A 19,527-nucleotide genomic window follows, 5' to 3' on the forward strand; every position below is an offset into this window, starting at 1 on the left:
GCGTGCCCTTGTCACAAGTGAATCCTGAAACCTTCTTTTCGTATCGATTTCCGCTAAACGAAGCCTCGAAATTCTAACTGTCGATGTCTCTGTGGCGAAACATTTAACTTTCTTGCCGTCTGCTGTGTGTGATTACTGTCTTCTCAATCGGCTGCCGACACTTCACACTCTTGACTACCCAGATCACTTTTGTGTACGGGACGGTAACCAACCGCGAATAGTTGTTAGAGGTATTGGTGCAGAATAGGCAATGGCTGTGGACGACATCTGAAGAGGTGAGGTTACGAACTGGTCTCGAGGTTTGCCAGGAGCAACTCAGGGCGAGTATCAGCTCGCAAACCGAGTTAGATAAACTGAGACTCGAAATACGATAGTCGAAAATGTGATATCTATGTTTTAGTTACCTTGCTCGACAAGAGAGTTGCCGTTACAGCTTTTAAGTGCAAATTAGAAGAGTAAAGCTAAAGCTCATTCGTATTTCGTAAGAGACTTATGTGGGGCTCCTTATAAACGCAACACAGTCGTCTAAGAGCACACTATCTCTGGGAAAGCCACAAGGCCAGAAATTCGACAACAGTACCGTTGAAGGAGTTATTTTCTTATCATCCTGATCGATGTAGAAGCACTTGATCTGGAGAGTCTTTTAGATATCAGGTACTGACACTCCGTAATGGTTAAAAATAATGTTCCAGATGATAGCATGCAAATGTTTCAAATGAAGACGTTGTTTTTGTTTTTGTGAATGCTCTCCTCCTGCATCTTTGTTGAGGATTTTATTGTGTCCGTAGTCGGTCTGTCCGTCAGTAAATACCTACATATTCTATTCAGTTTCCTGTTAGTGGCTTATCTTAACATATCTGCCAATCGATAAATGTAACAAAATGACTTACGCACATAATGAAATATCTTAATGCAGTAATCAGTAAGCAGCAAAGCAAAATCTGTACAAAGGTGTATCATTTTTGCACAATATTTATTATACGTACCTTTACTGCCCTATGCTCCACAAGCAGAAGTCTGAATATAGATAAAACGGAAACTACTCCTAGTTTAAGATGAATATATAGGCTATCTCGAAAACAAAGGAACCAGCGATAAACATTTACACGTTTTTCCAATGGTCGAAGGCTGTTGAAAAATATATAACATGGCAGAACTTAAGTATTCTAATACAGTATAAGCTCTGCAGCATTGAATCATCCACTGCCCCTCGTTGTCAAATATCAACGTTTTTGATATCACTTAGTAGCCGGCCGCGGTAGCCGAGCGGTTCTAGGCGCTTCAGTCCGGAACCGCGCAACTGCTACGATCGGAGGTTCGAACCCTACCTCGGGCATGGATGTGTGTGATGTCCTTAGGCTGGTTAGGTTTAAGTAGTTCTAAGTTCTAGGAGACTGATGATCTCAGACGTTAAGTCCCATAGTGCTCAGAGCCATTTGAACTATTTTGAACCATCACTTTGTGCGTAACTTTTTCTTTATGACACACGCCATATACTGGGTAGTTGTACGAGTAACTAAAGTGCAGCGACTCACTTAGGTCCAGTGTGCGCTGTAATTATCAAATGGTAGATATACTTATGCGTTAATGTGGAACCGATTTACGCTGGAAAAAAAATTGGTTCCAGTTTGGCCACCAGGTGCAAATCTGGTGCTGTGAACATAAGAAATTTTCCCATATGTAATGGACTGGGAACAGAACGTGGGCAGGAAACATCAATCAAGTGAGAAAGGCATAATGTCGATTTTATTATTACCGACCATTTGTTCAATCTGAGCACCGGGGATGTCGACAAGATGTTGTAAAGCGCCAGATTTGTACCTGGTAACCAAACTGGAACAATTTTTTTTAAGCTAAATCTGTTCCGCAATAACGCATCAGCATACCGACCAAGTTTCGGTGCCATACATTTATTAACAGCCAACAATGGACATCCTTGAGTAGTTGCACTATAATTAAAACCACCCGGTGACGTCTCGTTAGTTGTAGGTAACTGTTCAAAGACTGTGGCTGCGAGACAAATGGTTCAAATGAGTGTGAATTCTTAACGGACCAAACTGCTAACGTCATCGATCCCTAGACTTACACACTACTTACACTAACTTATGCTATCGTAAGAACAATACACACACCCATGCCCGAGGGAGGACTCTAACCTCCGGGAGGGGAGGGGGGAGGGGGGGAGGGACCGCGCAATCCGTGATATGGCGCCTCGAACCTGGCGGCGACTGAAAGACATTTTCAACATTTTCATGGTTCGCAATGCTGTAATATGGGCGTTCAGTTGTCGAATCTGATAATTTCTGACTAAAATTAAATCAACCGCCACGCGCTATTACTGCTTACATTGTTAGTCAGCATAAAATAAAGATCATGCAGCTTTCGAATCTCCGAGCTTAACAGATTGCAGTACACGTTTTACGCAATGACTGATACATTTTGCTTTTAATGAGATATTCGTTCGTACTGACAATTTTCCGTAGCTTAAGTAACAGCTTTTTCATCAGGCCTAATAATAAACTACAAACGTTCATCTCTCTCCTTAAGGATCAAATGATCATTGGGTGTGAAATTTGTATGGAAAATTCTGTGATGCAGCTGGACGACTACACAGAAATTGAGAAGGCATTCTGATACCACAGAATTATGCTGCTCAGCTGATTCTAAGTGCCAATAAGCAACTTTTAACAAGTTAATTTTTGTTAACAAGTTAACAATGCTAATTATTTATATAAGCCGGCCGGAGTGGCCGTGCGGTTCTAGGCGCTACAGTCTGGAGCCGGGCGACCGCTACGGTCGCAGGTTCGAATCCTGCTTCGGGCATGAATGTGTGTGATGTCCTTAGGTTAGTTAGGTTTAATTAGTTCTAAGTTCTAGGCGACTGATGACCTCAGAAGTTAAGTCGTATAGTTCTCAGAGCCATTTGAACCATTTATATAATTAACGCCTTTGCCGGTTTCGAAACGACAGGTTCATACAGTATTCAGACGGCTGTTCACGTTTACACTACATTTGTTGTTGATGGTTGCTTTTTCCGGTTCGAAACCGGTAACAGCGATATTTATGTAAATAAATAGCATTATTAACAATGGCTGGTTGCTATTTTCTTCTCTTCAGGAATCAGATTGTAATTTTTTACGTTCAGTGTATCGAAGATGTCATTTTTCGACAAGGCAGAAGCAAGAAAGTTATTGTTCCATGTGCCATTAACACTGAGGCAGTACGTTATATTTGTCATAATACACATACAGAATTACAGCTTTTTGTTGTTGACTACTAGGACTGCAGTCAACAGAAATCACCTCTCATGTATACTAAATTTTGGAACTCTAAAGGGAAGCACAGCTTGGTACAACGATCATGTTCCATCTACTAACACATATTTGACAAATTTTTAAAACACGTGGCTCCTGAAACAAGTCGAAGTACACGCAACACAATTTAGAGAACACAATAGTACTGAGAAGTCGTTTCGTCGAACAATGGCGATTAGAACAATTTTCTTCATTTTCACTCTCACAAGTTGATACCGTCTGATTTTGAAGTGGTTATTATTTTGAAGCTTGTGCTATAGAAAAGCAATTCATAGGAAGCTCATACCTCTGGCGACGACATGCAGGTCTCTGGCTGGTGATTCTGAGCTATTATTATGAATTGTTTTAACTTCTGAAGATAATGAGGTGAGTGTTTTAATTTAAACGTTAGTGGCTTGGCTATTATGCAGCCTTATGTAAATCATTTAGGCTTTCGTATAAGCTAACTCCCTCATACAATTTACAACATGAGTTATGAAAACGATCAGCGCTTCATTTGATAACTTTTTTACAGGCTGGTCAGAAACAGTTTGAAAAGCTAGTGAGAGCGTTGAAGAGTAGGTTGTGCTGGGAAATAACTGTTAGGAAAAATAAATCTGTAAGTTGCGTCATTTCCGAGTTAATCAGCATTGAAGTTAGCCACCCAGGCCGTTAGGTGGGCAAATTTAAGCGGCCCTGCAGACACGGGGTTAGCCAAATGTGTTCTTCGTTTAGTTTCCTTAAAACGACCGAGAAATCGATAAAAATATTGGACATCACTTAATTAATAATGAATATTGGCCATAAGCTTTTAGTGTGTTATGTGAGACATAGACACAAATGCTAGCCAAGCCTGCAGGTTGCGCTGTTTTATTTGACCACAAACGACATCCGTGCAATGTCTCAATACGTTGCAAGCGTCAGTCGTGGTCACAACACCGTTCTGTGTAGTTATGAGCACATTATGTCGAAGCTAAGTGAATTCGGTCGTGGGCAAATTGTAGGTTCTCGTATCGTGGGTCTTTCCGTGACCAAGGGAGCCGAAATGTTTGGCGTTTCAAGAGGCATCGAACCGCAACGTCACAACGCGGACCAAAGTGAGTGATAGTGACGGATGGCTTTGATGAGGTTTGTGATGAAGAATAAGAGGATTGCAGATGCAAAAGCCACTGCAGAACTGAATGTCGCAACTGCGAACCCTGTTAGCAACAAAACAGCACGAAGAGTGCATTATAAGCAGTAAATTGCAGGGCGAGATGGAAATCCAAAACCACTATCAGTGAAGAAGATTCCTGTAACAGGAAAACATGGTGACGAAGCCATAAAACTGGACTGTGGTGCAATTGAAGAATGCTACTTGGTCGGATGAGTCTTGTTTACCAGTTTTTTCAACTTCTGACCGAGTTTACGTCCCAAGAATGAAATATGGCGGGAGTCCGGTGATTATTTGGGCCTCTAAATCGTGTTATTTGATGGCTCATGGTTAGGCCGGTATTACACTTTCAAATTTCTTTGTCAAATATCTTTGTCAAAGATATTTGGTGTTCTCTGCCTCGTGATGACTGGGTGTTGTGTGATGTCCTTAGGTTAGTTAGGTTTAAGTAGTTCTAAGTTCTAGGAGACTGAAGTTAAGTCCCTTAGTGCTCAGAGCCATTTGAACCATATTTGATGGTGTAATAGGGAACTTTGTCAAACGTCGTCCAATATTTTATCAGATCTAGGGCCTCGCTGTAGATCTGATCAAAGAAGTCGCTTGTCTTGTGTTCACTGCAATGTGACATGTTACCGCCATGGAGCGCTAGCATCGCTGCAGCTTTCTGTCGTCTGTAATGTTTTTATATACATTGCCGGTAAATACAAGTGGTGTGTGCCGACAACCACAAAATTAATGGAGATGTATGAAGCTGATGAGGCGCTTTACAACGTGAGGCAGCCAGAATACAAAAACAGATTAAGAAGATTGGAGACCTGACCTAATCTAACCGTCTCCTGTAGCAAGGAATCGGAGTGTTACAGTGAGCATGTCTTCTGCAGATGTAGCTGTTCTTAAGTGAATATTCTGCTTTGTGATATGAGGACACACTTCTTTGAGCACATACAGAAATGTATGCTCATCCAATCTTAAGTAATTGATGTACGACTTGACGTCTTCCACTATAAGCTCACGAAACAAGTATTGTTGAATGCGTTTATCGTGTCGTCGCAAAACCCACGGTTTCACCCAGGTACGTTTCCTTTCTTTTCCCCGCTTCTCTTCAACATGTGTACACAGTGCAATTGTGGTACATGCAACTGCTGCGGTTAATAACAAGTTGTTGTTGTCAGCCATCTTGAACTTTGACGAAACATATGATGACAGTATAATACCCCTTCTAGCGCTACTCAAAGATCTTTCTCAAATATATTTGACGGGATATTTGATCACATCTTTGATCAGATCTTTGACAAAGAAATTTGATAGTGTAGTACCGGCCTTACTCACCAAGGTAGCATTATTGCCAAGGACTATAAGACCAGTTTGGATGATCAGGTCCATTCTATGGTAGAATGCTTGTTCTCCAACGGTGATATTGTTTTCGAAGACGATAATGCCCACGTTCACACAGCTCGCATCGTCCAGGACCGATTTTGTGAGCACGAGAATGAATTGTCGATCTCCTCTGGCCACAACAGACACCAGATCTCAATCAGTGTTGCCAATTTAGCGACTTTGTCGCTAGAAATGGCGACTTTTGCCTTCGTCTTAGCGACAAAAAAACTTTTTAGCGACATAAATTATTTAGCGACTTATCTGGCTACTTTTGGAGTACTGACCATATTTGAGGTACAAATCAAAACTATTTTGGGCCAGTATTTTCATTAACAAAACTAAGATTTTCACTATAGAATGGGTACTACACTGACTTTGTTCTAGATTTACTAAGTTAAATTAAGTTCTTAGCAGATCATGTAGCATTGTTCAGCATTTAGTAAACTTGAACGTGGGAATTGCCTACAGTAAGAAAACCTTGACTCTAGAGCAATTCATTATTCATTACCCACTAGCCTGTTATCGTCGATAGCGTATCGATCTATAATTCTTCAACTTTTGAACTCCCTTTATTTTTCGAATTGACAAAAGACTTACGTAATATTAAGTATAATAAAATACATTTCTGTCCAGCAACCTCTAATTTTTCGAAATGTCAATTCGCAGTCAAATTGTTACCACATGCACAGTGGTAACGCAAGAACAATTCGGTGGGGGTATCTCAGACGTTATTACGTTTTAAACAATGAACAATAGGACTGATATCGAGTTACCGAGCGAGTAGATTGTTTCATGACCTCTAGTTCGCCTGAGTTTTAATGTATTTTCAGTGATTATAAATTGGTGAAACTTATGTTGTGGTGGCTTACATAATGGGTTTACCGCAGAAGAAGAAGCAGTACGCTCAAAAATATCGGGATGCGTGGGAGGCAGAACCTGAATTCAATGGGTGGCTGAAACCAGTCGTTGGAGACTTTTCCAAGGCAAGATGTCAAGTATGTGCAACAGAGTTTTATGCTAAATTGTGTGATATTAGAAAGCATTCGAAAACTATCAAGCATAAACAAAAAATTGATTTAAAAAACACAAACCACCTTAACTGTGAAAATTGTTCCTAAAACTACAGTTAGAATTGCAATCAGAGGAGAAGACGCCCTTTCTTTTTTTATTGCTGACCATTGTTCTATTTTAGCTGTAGATCATTTACGAATACTGTGCAAGAAAGTGTTTTTCGACTATGAGGGCGCTAAAAAATGCAATTAAATCGTACAAAGTGCCCTAACATTATAACTGAAGTTTTGGCTTCATATTTTACACAATCATTGGTTGACGATATAGGTAACCAAAAATAGAGTGTACTAACAGACGAATCCACAGATGTATCAATACCTAAAAAGCTAGGTATCGTTATACGGTACTATAGTGTTAACAACCAAACTATTAGAGCGGCATTTATCAAACTCGCTGTAGTAGAAACTGCAGATGGAAGAAATCTGGCTGCTGCTCTTGTGAAGTCTTTGAATGATCTCAAACTTCCAATTGCTAATATGGTAGGAATTGGCAGAGATAATGCTTCTGCAATGGTTGGAATAAACAATGGGCTTTTCGAACAACTCAAGAGAGAATCTGGTTTGAAGCATTTGGTATTGATCCATTGCATTTGTCACTCTCTTCAGCTTGCAGTTTCGCACGCCTCAGTGAATGCCATACCTAGAAACGTAGAGTTTCTTGTACGGGAAACCTACAATTGGTTCTCCATTTCACCCAAAAGACAAGAGGAATATAAAAAGGTTTATGAGACAATAAATTGTGGAAAACAGCCACTAAAAATTTTGATGGTCTATGCAATACGTTGGCTTTCAATTGAACCAGCAATACGAAGAATACTGGAGCAGTGGGAAGAACTAAAGCTACATTTTTCACTTGCCATGGTTCAAGACAATTGTTACACTGCCTATCTTTTATACAAGACGTATTGCGACGACTCAAATCATCTTTACATCTTTTACCTTAAACATGCATTAAAAGACGTACAAATAGCAATAAAAGCTTTTGAAGGAGAAGACATTGACCCAACTAAATTACTAGATACACTTGTATTTCTAATGCAGTCACTCGGACAAAACATAGTTTTTCCAACTGTTGATTTGTTGAGAACTTCAGTTCCAAGCGAATGTATGTACGCAAATCCGAACCTGGGTTTTATGTTTGAACAGAAGTTGTCTGAGTCAAGTTTGTTTGAAGAAAATAAGGTTATTTGAAGAAGAGATGAATTCAGTTTAGTCTGAAACTCATAAAAGAATTTCAACAAAGACTGCCAAGTAACGTTATTATCCTGAAAAAAATGTCGATGCTGAATGTAAAAAAAAAAAAAAATGGCTCTGAGCACTATGGGACTCAACTGCTGTGGTCATTAGTCCCGTAGAACTTAGAACTACTTAAACCTAACTAACCTAAGGACACCACACACATCCATGCCCGAGGCAGGATTCGAACCTGCGACCGTAGCAGTGCAGAATGTAGAAAGGAACACTAAAAGCGAATAAAAATAGTGCTGCAGCGGATGTAGCCAAAGAATTGGGTTATAGTGGCGATTTCATAGACGGTATGCTGCAAGAATGGCATAATATCAACTTCATTAGGTGGATTAACATTAACATTATTAACACTGTTCGATTTTGGAGTGAGGTTTTGCAGTATAAAAATGCCGCAGAGGAGAATCCTTTTTCTTTGATTTCACAGCTAGCAATCACTGTTCTATGCCTACAGCATTCAAATGCAGAAGTGGAAAGAATATTCAGTTCTATGAACATTATAAAAACTAAACAACGTAACAGATTATCGTTAAAGACAATTAATGCTTTGATCATATTGAGAGACCAGCTGAAGAAACAAAATAAAGATTGTGCATCTTCTGACATACCGTCAGACGTATTGGAGCTTATTGGTGCGAACAAAAGTTATTCTTTTGCGACAAAACATGTCGAACTGCAACATCATCTTTTGAGCGATGTTCAACCCTCTACATCAACTACAGTTCTGTCAGAGCATGAAACAGAAGAGTTATTCGATATTCTGAGTGACGACGATGAATAGCTCACATACCGGTATGTATATATTTTGTAACCTAATTTGAGTTATTGCTTTCTTTTGTTACAAATATAGTTGTATATTTCTAGTAGATTCGACTACTGTGATTGAAACAAAAATATACGTGTTGCGTCAATTATGATAGCATGTTTAATTAAACGTTAGCGTATTTTATATGTATGTTGTTGCAAGCGATGCGTCATTTAATTAAGACAATATAGCAATTACGTATGAGACAAATTTTATTAATATTTTATTACCCCCCCCCCCCCCCCCACTGGCTTGTTGCACCATTCACATCACGAAATTTTCAGTACACCCCTAGTAAAATCAGTTTTAGCGACTTTTGATATTGAATCTAGCGACTCGGGTTTTTTAGAGTTGGCAACACTGATCTCAATATTATTGAGCCCTTGTGCTCTGCTTCGGAGGGAAGGATGCATGATCGCTTTCCATCTGCATCGTCGTGTCTCAGAACTTGCCGCTATTTTGCAGGAAGATTTCTTTGAAAACTATGCAGGATCCTTTGTCTATTAAGAAAGGACTAGAAGCTGTTTTGAATGCCACCGTTTTTTCTACAATGTATAGGCGTGGTACAGCGCTCGTGGTGTTCCCACATTCTTGTCCACCCCCTGTAAGCCGAACTGCCCCCATGTGCGTGCACAGACACGCAGCGGCTGCCCTGCGTGGGCAGCTGCAGGTCCAGAGAGTGCGTCACGGCCACACGCGCCGCGCGCCGCCATGGACGCGACAGCGGCACGCACGCCTCACGCAGGCACGCAGCGTGCCACACAAAGAGTGCGCGGGGGGGGGGGGGGGAGGTGCTGCCACCCTACACTCCCCCGTGGTTCGTGCCACTCCCCAACCGCCCACGGCCGCCGCGGGAGAATTCTAACGGTCCCATCTCGCTCACGGCTTCACCTTTAACCCCCCACTAACGCCTGTCAGACACTACAAAGAACCGGAGTTTAGTTTCTGTGTACGTTTACAGAACAAGCGCTCTACTTCTACATGATGACGTCGTTCTCAGATGCTCCTTTTTCACGTAGAGACAGATTGCAAACAATTAGACTACTATGTGCAAACAGTTGTAAATGACCAAAACTTTCGGGCTACAGTCAGTTTGCTAGCACTTCCAAAATCCAACAGGCAGCTGCTTAGCTTTCATTCTATAAGATCAAGTGGACACTCTGAGTATCAAAATAGTGGCAACAGGTTACAAGAAGTGTATCCTCACTTATAGATAGTAATAGGCAGGTCTGTTAAAAAATTCCAGAACATTCGTAATTTAGTTGCAATTGAGATATTCATACCTCATAAATTGGTAAGAGATGGAACGGATACCCCGTGGTACACAAAAAAGGTACGAACGCTGTTGCAGAGGCAACGGAAAAAGCATGCGAAGTTCAGAAGAACGCGAAATCCCGAAGATGGGCTAAAATTTACAGACGCGCGAAATTTGGCACGTACTTCGATGCGAGATGCCTTTAATAGGTTCCACAACGAAACATTGTCTCGAAATTTGGTAGAAAATCCGAAGAAATTCTGGTCGTATGTAAAGTACACAAGCGGCAAGACGCAGTCAATACCTTCGCTGCGCAGTGCCGATGGTACTGTTATCGACGACTGTGCCGCTAAAGCGGAGTTATTGAACGCAGTTTTCCGAAATTCCTTCACCAGGGAAGACGAATGGAATATTCCAGAATTTGAAACACGAACATCTGCTAGCATGAGTTTCTTAGAAGTAGATACCTTAGGGGTTTGCGAAGCAACTCAAATCGCTTGATACGGGCAAGTCTTCAGGTCCAGATTGTATACCGATTAGGTTCCTTTCAGATTACGCTGATACTATAGCTCCCTACTTAGCACTCATATACAACCGCTCGCTCACCGATAGATCTGTACCTACAGATTGGAAAATTGCGCAGGTCGCACCAGTGTTCAAGAAGGGTAGTAGGAGTAATCCATTTAACTACAGACCTATATCATTGACGTCGGTTTGCAGTAGGGTTTTGGAGCATATACTGTATTCAAACATTATGAATCACCTCGAAGGGAACGATCTATTGACACGTAATCAGCATGGCTTCAGAAAACATCGCTCTTGTGCAACGCAGCTAGCTCTTTATTCGCACGAAGTAATGGCCGCTATCGACAGGGGATCTCAAGTTGATTCCGTATTTCTAGATTTCCGGAAAGCTTTTGACACCGTTCCTCATAAGCGACTTCTAATCAAGCTGCGGAGCTATGGGGTATCGTCTCAGTTGTGCGACTGTATTCGTGATTTCCTGTCAGGAAGGTCGCAGTTCGTAGTAATAGGCGGCAAATCATCGAGTAAAACTGAAGTGATATCAGGTGTTCCCCAGGGAAGCGTCCTGGGACCTCTACTGTTCCTGATCTATATAAATGACCTGGGTGACAATCTTAGCAGTTCTCTTAGACTGTTCGCAGATGATGCTGTAATTTACCGACTAGTAAGGTCATCCGAAGACCAGTATCAGTTGCAAAGCGATTTAGAAAAGATTGCTGTATGGTGTGTCAGGTGGCAGTTGACGCTAAATAACGAAAAGTGTGAGATGATCCACATGAGTTCCAAAAGAAATCCGTTGGAATTCGATTACTCGATAAATAGTACAATTCTCAAGGCTGTCAATTCAACTAAGTACCTGGGTGTTAAAATTACGAACAACTTCAGTTGGAAGGACCACATAGATAATATTGTCGGGAAGGCGAGCCAAAGGTTGCGTTTCATTGGCAGGACACTTAGAAGATGCAACAAGTCCACTAAAGAGACAGCTTACACTACACTCGTTCGTCCTCTGTTAGAATATTGCTGCGCGGTGTGGGATCCTTACCAGGTGGGATTGACGGAGGACATCGAAAGGGTGCAAAAAAGGGCAGCTCGTTTTGTATTATCACGTTGTAGGGGAGAGAGTGTGGCAGATTTGATACACGAGTTGGGATTGAAGTCATTACAACATAGACGTTTTTCGTCGCGGCGAGACCTTTTTACGAAATTTCAGTCACCAACTTTCTCTTCCGAATGCGAAAATATTTTGTTGAGCCCAACCTACATAGGTAGGAATGATCATCAAAATAAAATAAGAGAAATCAGAGCTCGAACAGAAAGGTTTATGTGTTCGTTTTTCCCGCTCGCTGTTCGGGAGTGGAATAGTAGAGAGATACGATTGTGGTTCGATGAACCCTCTGCCAAGCACTTAAATGTGAATTGCAGAGTAGTCATGTAGATGTAGATGTAGATGTAGTTCAAATGGCTCTAAGCACTTTTTTTTCACTTGCGGCCCTGATTTTACGACCCATCACCTAATTGCTTAAGGTGGGTCTTTATTGACCACGCAGCCGCTGCGATCGGTATATGGGCGCTGATATGACTGAACCTCCACACCAGTTCCCACATCGGATCGCACCGTTGCCCGTGTCCCCCCACGTGGAGGCGGGTCGTAGTTGGGCATGTTTTGTTTTTGTCTCTTTTATTTTGTTTTCTTTTACTTGGTTATCTTTGTTTGCTGTTTATCTTTCTTTTCTTTTCTTTATGGCTGCTTTCCCAATCCGTTTACCAAAAATTCACACGAAGTTTAAATTTTGAAAAAGAAATGCAAAAATATGGTTTAAAATGAAGAAGAGGAAAGAAGATAGGAAAGGAAGAAGTTAATATTCCCTGCACCCTGGGGAACTGGGGATGAAAACCTTGGAATTAGTCGTCAAGCCATTGATCCTCAGTCTCCAATCCTTTGCTTGCTTTTACTAATCTAATTTCTATGCTAATTACTAAAGCTGTTACTAAAATAAATTACGCTATTAACACGTTTAAAGTGCCGTGTTTGCCTGTGGCAATTGTGACGGTGCGCCGACACTGTTTACATCTATTCATGTTGAGCTTTAGTTATGTGTAATCTGTTGTGATATCTGTACATTATGTTTAGACTAATGCATTTCTTTCGGACTTAATTCTGTCTTGGTTTTCATCCTCCACACTATGGCGTCTATGTAGGTGCTGCATCTAGGTTTGTCGTCTGTACGGTCTCTCGCGCCTGTACTCTTTATGGCATTCATCTGAGTTTTTTTATGTGAGTACGTTTAGTTCGTCCCATAATTGTGGTGTGGTGATTGCATCGTATATGTGTCGTTCAGTTTGTAAGTGTTGTATTCCTGTGTTGTCTGTATTTCCCGCAGAATAGAACTGTGTGTGCGTGGGTTCCCATACCTCCGCATGTACATGTAGATGTGTCTCTCAGACTCAACGCGGTTCAAGTGCGTGGGATAAGGTCCATGCCCAGTCAAGAAATGCACCATGCCGCAGCTAGGATAGGCATGTTTCATTCTTAACCTTTCCGTGATATCCGGAAAAAAATGTATGTAGTCTCCGTCCCTTATCACTTGTGCCCCATTCTTCTTGCCATGTATCGATTTTCCATTGTTTGAGGTCCCGCTTGTTGTTCAGCGGAGAACCAGTTATTATATTAACCTGGGCTAGTCTGCCCATCTTTAACCTGTACAGTGCGGCCCGATGCCTAATTGTTATATCTCTCGGGAAGATTCCAAGCACTACACACAGCGATTCCATCGATGTCGTGCCAAATGCTTCAGATAGTCGCATTAGGACGCTTCTCTGTCCTCGCCTAACTGCTATTCTGGTTGTGACGAGGTTGAGGCTGTGGGCTCATGTACTGGCCGCAAAACGTAGTACTGATTCGAAGAGTGCGCAGTGTAGGTTCGTGTGACTGGCGAAGGAAGTCTGTATTGTTCTTGCCAGTTTGTGCAGTATTTTTTCTGCCTTGTCTGTTGATATTCTAATGTGTTCATGGAAATTCAGCTTTTCATTTATGTGTACGCCCAAGTAGCGGGTTGTTTTCCCCTATTTTGACCGATGCCAGTTTGTGCAGTATTTTTTCTACCTTGTCTGTTGCTATTCTAATGTGTTCATGGAAATTTAGCTTTTCATCTATGTGTACGCCCAAGTAGCGGGTTACTCTCATTCTTTTTATGTTGTTTTCCCCTATTTTGACCGATGGGTTGCGTTTTAATTGACCTTTCAGAAGCGTGTATGTTGTTTTGTTACCCGCTACTTTGAGCTTGTTTGTATTGCACCATTGTGTTGTTGGTTGCAATGTGCCACTCGCCTTCTCGTCTAGTGTCTAGATAACTACAAGCAGGTCGTCTACATATGCGAGAACTCCATCTGTCCTATCGTCCGTAGGACTCTGAGCACTATGGGGATTAACTGCTGAGGTCATCAGTCCCCTAGACTTAGAACTATTTAAACCTAACTAACCTAAGGACATCACACACATCCATGCCCGAGGCAGGATTCAAACCTGTGACCGTAGCAGCGCGGTTCCGGACTGAGGCGCCTAGAACTGCTCGGTCATAACGGCCGGTCGTAATTTAGTGTCAATGGTATGATGGAGCGAAATGCGGTTGGTATCTGTGCATACCTCTGAAATTAATGCGTAACTGCCGGACGTTTCATTGTTGCATGTCTGTTAGCTTTTGTTCAAAGCTGTTTTGAGTAGATCATTGTGTCGAGCAGTCTGCGAATTATTTCTAGATGGCAGAATTAGAGGAACAACGCTTTTGCATTAAATTTTAAGCGAAACTCAAGAAAACCTTTACAGACACACCAAATGATGCAGGGACCCTACAGTGATTACTACTTTAAGTAGTATTCGGAGTAACGAATGATTCACACGGTTTACAAGTGGCTGGACCGAGGTGAAAGATGACCCTCGTTCAGGGCGCCTTTCGACATCTACCGACGACGCTCATCTCAGTAACGTCAACGAAACTGTGTGTGCCAATTGAAGACTGACTGTCCGAGAGATTGTAGAAAAATGTAACATTTCGGTTGGTTCAGGTCATGAGCTCCTGACACAGCATCTTGGAATGCATCGTGTTGCCGTCAAATTGGTTTTTCGATCGCACGATGAGACATGGTTCTACGGCTATGATGATGGGACATTGACAGGGCGAAGATTTGCCTCACTCGATCCAGGAAAGGCATACGAAGACTGCTTCTGGAGAGTGGAAACGGCGTTGGAAGCGGTGTATCAATTGTGTATAAGTAAAAGGTAAGAGTACACAAATTTTGTGGACAACCCGAAATTTAACCGACAGGAAGAAGATGTTGTGATATGCAAATGATTAGCTTTTCAGAGCATTCACACAAGGTTGGCGCCGGTGGCGACACCTACAAGGAGGAGAAATGCGTACCATCACGTTTCCGACTTTGATAAAGGTCGGATTGTAGCCTATCGCAATTGCGGTTTATCGCGTTGGTCGAGTTCCAATGACTGCTAGCAGAATTTGGAATCGGTCTGTTCAGGAGGGTAATACGGAACGCCGAGCTGGATCCAACGGCCTCGTATCACTAGCAGTCTAGATGACAGGCATCTCATCCGCATGGCTGTAACGGATCGCGCAGCCACGTCTCGATCCCTGAGTCAACAGATGCGGACGTTTGCAAGACAACAACCATCTGCACGAACAGTTCGTCGACGTTTGCAGCAGCATGGACTATCAGCTCGGAGATTATAGCTGCGGTTATCCTTGACGCTGCATCACAGACAGGAGCGCCTGCGATGGTGTACTCAACGACGAACCTGGGTGCACGGATGGCAAAACGTCATTTTTCCGGATGAATCCAGGTTCTGTTTACAGCATCATGATGGTCGCGATATCGCGGTGAACGCACATTGGAAGCGTGTATTCGTCATCGCCATACTGGCGTATCACCCGGCGTGATGGTATGGGGTGCCACTGGTTACACGTCATCTCTTGTTCGCACTGGCGGCGCTTTGAACGGTGGACGTTACATTTCAGATGTGTTACGACCCGTGGCTCTACCCTTCATTCGATCCCTGCGAAACCCTACATTTCAGGAGGATAATGCACTGCCGCATGCTGCAGGTCCTGTACGGGCCTTTCTGGATTCAGAAAATGTTCGATTGCTGCCCTGTCCAGCACTTTCTCCAGATATCTCACCAATTGAAAACGTCTGGTCAATGGTGGCCGAGCAACTGGCTCGTCACAATACGCCAGTCACTACTCTTGATGAACTGTGGTATCGTGTTGCAGCTGCATGGGCAGCTGTACCTATACACGCCATCCATGCTCTGTTTGACTCAATGACCAGCCGTATGAAGGCCGTTATTACGGCCAGAGCTGGTGGTTCTGGGTACTGATTTCTCAGGATCTATGCATCTAAATTGCGTGAAAATGTAATCACATGTCAGTTCTAGTATAATATATTTGTCCAATGAATACCCGTTTATCACCTGCATTTCTTCTTGGTGTAGCAATTTTAATGGCCAGTAGTGTATATCAAAGAATTACATAAACACACAGACAAGATCACAGATATCAGGAAACGCCGACTAACATCCTATGAACACATAGATTGGATGAACAACGACAGACTTCAAAACAGGATTTTTGATGTAGTAAACAGTTAAATATAAAAATAAAACAATTGGTTTCAAGAAATAGAAGGAGACCTAAAACAAGCAGGGATCAGTACTAAAACGGTAAATGAAAGAGATAAATTCAGAAACAAAATTATGGACACGAAATTAGAAGTAAAAGAAAGGAAGAAAACATACAAAATGTGGACAAAGCAAAAGAAACAGGAACACAGCCAGAGAATGAAGAGTTTTTGGGAAGAGCAAAAGAAGAAAGAAATCAGGAAAGTTAGTAGTCCAGTAACTTTTAAGTTAATCACAGTCCTGGAGTCAAATATGTGTTATAAAAATAATATACAGTATAAGAAAAAAGGAAAATAAAAAACAAGTAAGGATACTATGCCCACCCACACGGATATTCGTAGACTCGAGGATTGCCGAGGCACGCAAATACCAGTGTGGGTGATGTAGAATAGTGTAGCACCAATAGGTTTAGAAGTAGGTATAATAACTGAGTCAGTCGGAAAACGTCGAGATCTTGTGAGGCTGCCGGTAACGTATCTAGTAACATAAGGTGGAAGTTACTCACCTGGAACTTGAGTAAATTTCTTTCATTTTATGTTTTTCCTTCAGTTGATTCTTATTTTTCAAATTTTCTCTTTTATTTCTACATTAATGTTAACAATGGTTGCTGTTAACACGATTTACTACTACATACATTGTATGTAATAAACATTGAATGTAATATGTACATTGTATGTAATATAAAACATTATATATCATTATGATTAGTGAATATGTCCGACCTGTGTATATTTGCACATAACATGTCTAAAATTCGTAGCAATGAACTGAAATGATTTAACTGTTTATTTGACACTACAGTAGTGAAGCTATAGTCACAGTACATAAACTTTTTCCTCAAAAAAAAAAAACCGGTTTACGTTACCGGTTTCAACGAAATACATCGTCATTTTCAAATGTAAAACATTAGTTAGAGAATATATAATGGGAATTGTGACCATACATCTGACAGCAGTTACGAAAAATAATGAGACCAGTCCTTTACGACTATAATGTCGGAATATAGAGCTGAATTGAATTGAACTGAATCTTCATCTAGATCGATACTCTGCGAAACACTCTGAAGTGGCAGAAGGTGCTACTGATTTTATGCTACTCATCGACCCAGATACGCTATCTGACCAAAAGTTTCGGGTCATCTCGAGGGCGCCCATGCCTACGGGCAAGAGGCCTCCTCCATCCTAACTCTCAGGGAACGGAAAAAAATTGTATTTAGGTGTTTTTCTTTCAAGGAAACGATTTGAAAGTAGATACGCCTATTACACAGGTTTTTAACAAGATATGATTTGCAAAATTTTTATGGCTACTTGCAAATCGCCATTTGTCTTTCAAAATATTAAAAATACACCAAACCGCCAGGTCTAGCCCTTCTCCCACGTTACACCTCTAAGTAATGCGGAATTGACCACTAGATGCGCCCAGACAAAGTGTTTATAAACAAATACATCATAGAAAAACACAGAGAATTTAATATATAAACCCATGTGGCCTTTATCGACCTTGAGATGGCTTTTGAGTGTAAGCCCTTACAGCCTATGGTAGATTATGTCTGAATGTAGATATCCTTATCACATAATATAAGTAGTGAAAACTCTTTACAAAACTACAACCACTGTAATAAACATAGGTAGGAATCGATTACAAGAAAAAATTATCTAAAGTATTAGACAAGGGTGTGGACTATCACCTACCCTTTTCAATATTTACATTTGCTTCATTCTTCGCAAGTGGAAATGTGAAGAAAACAAAGGAATTAAGATAACGAATGAGGAATACCTGAATGTTATTTTGTTTGCTGATGACATCGTTATTATGCAAAAGAATGTCGATAACTTCCCAAGATACCAGCTAAACGAAATATTCAAGGAGTACAACATTAAAATTTCAAATAATAAAACGAAAATAATGGCGTTCCTTCGAAAATATGTAGTCAGGTCAAAAACTGTGTTGGATAATTCAATTTAACAACAAGTGTCTCAAATCTATTATTCAGGCAGTGCTATAAGTTTTGATTTTGACTCTGATACTGAAAATAAAATACACGAATGCCAAGTTGTCTGTGGTACCATTAGCAGAACATTGAGACATAAAATACAAAAAGAGGCTATCATGAATTTCTATAAAGTAATGGCGGTTTCTGTGATATTCTATGGAAGCGAGAGTTGCGTTACCACAAAAAAAGAAAGAAAATCAAACAGCGAAGATAATTTGCCTAATAAAGACGAATGGCTTCACAAGAAGAGACATGATTAGAAATGAAGATATTAGAACAGAATAAAATATTTTAAACATGAACGAAAAAATTAAAAAATATTGTCAAGATTGGAGACAACAATTCAAGAGAATTCCAGGTGACAGAAGTCACCAGTACGTTCTGAACAGCAAGCTGAATGGAAAAGGAGATATTGGAAGACCTCGAAAAAGATGGGAATGATTTTTTTGTGAATTCGAAACAGGCGACACCCTAATTCTTGAAAGGTAGAAGATGATGATGATGTCACGAGAGGCAGTCTGGCCACTATGAAAGGAGAAAGGTAGTACTGTGCTGTCATCACATTATCCCAACCACACGAAACACGATAGTTACGTCGACGTGGATGATATGGCCATCCTAGCGCAAGACTGAAAACCATCGAACATAAATTCACGTCCACAGACAGCACTCAGAATAGCTGAGCATTGGTTGGAGAAATGGCATATAAAACTAAACGTCGACAAGTACGAAGCTATCCTGTTTGCAGGTAGGCCGAGACAATTGCGTAAACACCAACTCTGCAGCCAAAATAACACCACGCACACGACCAATAAGTTTCCGCAGAAGAAAAAGCCAGATATCTCGGTGTCTGGATGGATCGGAAACTCGCATGAGGGAGACTAATACAAAACGTCGCCAAGAAAGCACACGCGAGGCTCAAACAGTTGTAAACTATGCTTAATAGGCAAAGCACTCTGAATAGGAGAGTGGCAAAGTCCATGTATTTTCCGCACCAACGAAGCTGACACTCGGCACGGTGACTAATGGGAGGCAACGTAAAAGCATTTCCGATTTACAATCGCCCCCGTTAGCCACTACACCGAGAGTCAACATAGTTTGCACAAACGTACATGGTGC

Source organism: Schistocerca gregaria, chromosome 2 (assembly GCF_023897955.1).
Source record: "Schistocerca gregaria isolate iqSchGreg1 chromosome 2, iqSchGreg1.2, whole genome shotgun sequence".
NCBI classification, from domain to species: domain Eukaryota; kingdom Metazoa; phylum Arthropoda; class Insecta; order Orthoptera; family Acrididae; genus Schistocerca; species Schistocerca gregaria.